This window comes from Otolemur garnettii, unplaced genomic scaffold (genome assembly GCF_000181295.1).
Source record: "Otolemur garnettii isolate 467f Iridium unplaced genomic scaffold, OtoGar3 scaffold00113, whole genome shotgun sequence".
NCBI classification, from domain to species: domain Eukaryota; kingdom Metazoa; phylum Chordata; class Mammalia; order Primates; family Galagidae; genus Otolemur; species Otolemur garnettii.
In genome coordinates this window covers 2213557-2216035 of record NW_003852508.1, presented here as the reverse complement: position 1 = coordinate 2216035, position 2479 = coordinate 2213557, and the positions used below count along the sequence as shown (strand labels likewise).

At 35.9% G+C, this 2479-nt stretch overlaps 1 protein-coding gene across 1 annotated transcript in view; it reads right to left on the bottom strand.

Moving 5' to 3' along the window:
• Positions 1 to 2479, bottom strand: part of DNAJC5B (DnaJ heat shock protein family (Hsp40) member C5 beta) — a 52476-nt gene that overhangs the window by 38951 nt on the left and 11046 nt on the right. The window lies entirely within an intron of this gene.

The following is a 2479-nucleotide window of genomic DNA, read 5'->3' as shown; positions in this document are numbered from 1 at the left end:
GGGGGGACTTTCAGTCTCAGGGTTGGGGGCAAGGGGAGCACTCCCCCAGGCTGATTATCATTTTAGGGGGACTTTGAGTCAGTGTCCTTTCCTATTTCTGAGGACTTCTCTGGTGGTGTTGACAGAACCCCTGCTCAATTTGAAGGAAAAATAAGGCTACCTAGATGCCTTCTATTGCTAGATCGGGTATTGGGAAGAGCCCAGACTGGTACTGAGTGTGGGTGGGGAGTCCACCAAATGCCCTGCCACTGTGTGGGTCCTCTAGTCTTGGGTTTTCTAACACCTTTCTACCTTTCAGAGTTCTCTTTTGGTTGCCTCTTGTGTTATTTCCAAAGGTTTTAGTCACGCTTACTTAGCAAGGAGGAACAGAGACTAGTCTGCACCATCCTGCATGGGCCAGAAATTCTCTATATATGTTTATATAGGCGTGAGATCTCTCTAGAAGGTTACACAAGGCACTTCACTGGAGAGGTGACCTGGGGCATATGAGATAAGGAGACTTTTTAAAAAATGCCTGTTGTCATTTTAATCAAATGAATAAATATATTATCTTAAAAAAATAAAATATAAAAGAAGAAAGAAGGCTTCTAACTCAGCCTGTTGCCAAGAGCACAGCCAAAGATTACACTAGAGGTCCAGCTGCACATCCATCCAACAGTTGGTAATTTAATTAAATTTCTCTGACTTTTAATTTCACTGTACTGTGACTGCTTTGATCCAGATCCCCAAATATAAGACTAATATTCTCAGTAGATTTTCAGCTTGCTCATACATCTTGAATAACTTGCAGAATACAAATGTGTAATTTAGATAGAAGTAGATGCTTTGGCAGCATACTAGTCCCCTAATCAGCTGAAAAATAATATTTGTATGACATTAAAACAAAATTAATAGCAAGGCGCTAATTACATGAAAAGACTTTATGTGGCAATTATTAAACTAGCAAACAATTTGGCATAATTAATGCCTTAACATATGACCTGAAATTTTAGCTTATGAAATTGATAAAGATAATTAAAGGTCACATTTATAAAGGAGGTTTTAAAAATTACAAGGTAATTGAAGATCACTTTCTTCCTCACTTTGGGGAGCATTTTAGTAGGTATTAAATCCACAATACAATTCTTATGATTCCCACCGTACCCTCTGGCATAATGTCTCAACTTGAAGCCTTAAGAGTTAAGTTTAGTGACCTTCAGCCAAGGATATCCATCAACAGGGGGCAAAATGGAACAGCAAAAATTTTTCTCTCCCTCCCACCTTAAGTGAAATACAAACTAGAAGATCCACACTGACTTTGATCAGATTCTACCATCTTCACAGTTATTCAGATCCAATGGCAGTTTGTACCACTGTCATTTTTACTTTAATATACGCTTCTTGAAGGCATTTCAGTTCCCACAGTTTACCACGGCGAAGGTTCTATCCAAGGCCAAAGAATTTCCCATTAGTGGATGAAAATGGAGAATTCAGTAAATAAGGGTGGGCTAGCAATGTGGAAAAATAAATAAATCTGGAATCCTAACTCATTTCTCATGCCAAGGTAAACTCCAAATAGATCAAGGATTTAGTATAAAAACAAAATAGGTAGGGATTAATATCTTTACAATATTGTGATTGGGAGAGGCTTTTTAACCATGACAGGAAAGAACAAAAGCCAAAAAGGAAACAAACAACACATTTATCTACTTAATTAAACATTTTAAACTTCCATATGTTAAAAAACAACCATAAATTTAAAAAACCCAATTCAAGACCAAATCAAGCAGTAACTCTTTCATTTATCTTTTGATTCATGTTTTTTCTCATAAAGGCACAGCTTTATTCCTCAACAAGAAAATAAGAAAATAATCGGAAATGCACATGATGACTGATGTACAAAGGTATTAAGTATAGAGGAAATTAAAAAATTCCTGTTAAATAATAGCTTGTAAAGTGACTAAATAAATTATAGGATAAAAGGCTGCAGCCATTTAAAATCAGAATATTTAATAATACCAAGATATTTTTATGATAGGACCATTTTCTTTTCTCTTTTATATATATTTATTTATTCAGATTAATATGAAGGTACAAATGATTATGTTATACTGTTTGTCTTTCTAAGGTAAAGTTCAAGTTGTAGTTGCGCCCTTCCTCCAGAGGGGGTGCTGTGTGCCCTCACAATGTGCCCATCAGGTGAGAGTTTACCAATCCCCCCTCCTGCCTCCCCTTTTTCCTTTCCCTCTTCCCACCTCCCTCCAATTGAACATACTTGTACCGGCATGTAGGACCTTGTTAAAAAGAAAGATAGTTGAAGAATATAGATGAATATGAGTTGATTTTTAAATTTCTTTTCTAGACAGACAAAAAGACTAGAAGGAAACAATATCAATAGTTACTATGAGAATTCTGGATAAGTGCTACTGTCTTCATTTTTGGTAATTTGCAAACTTTCTACAACAGGCAAATTATTTTTGCTTTCAGTATCTTTTTCATT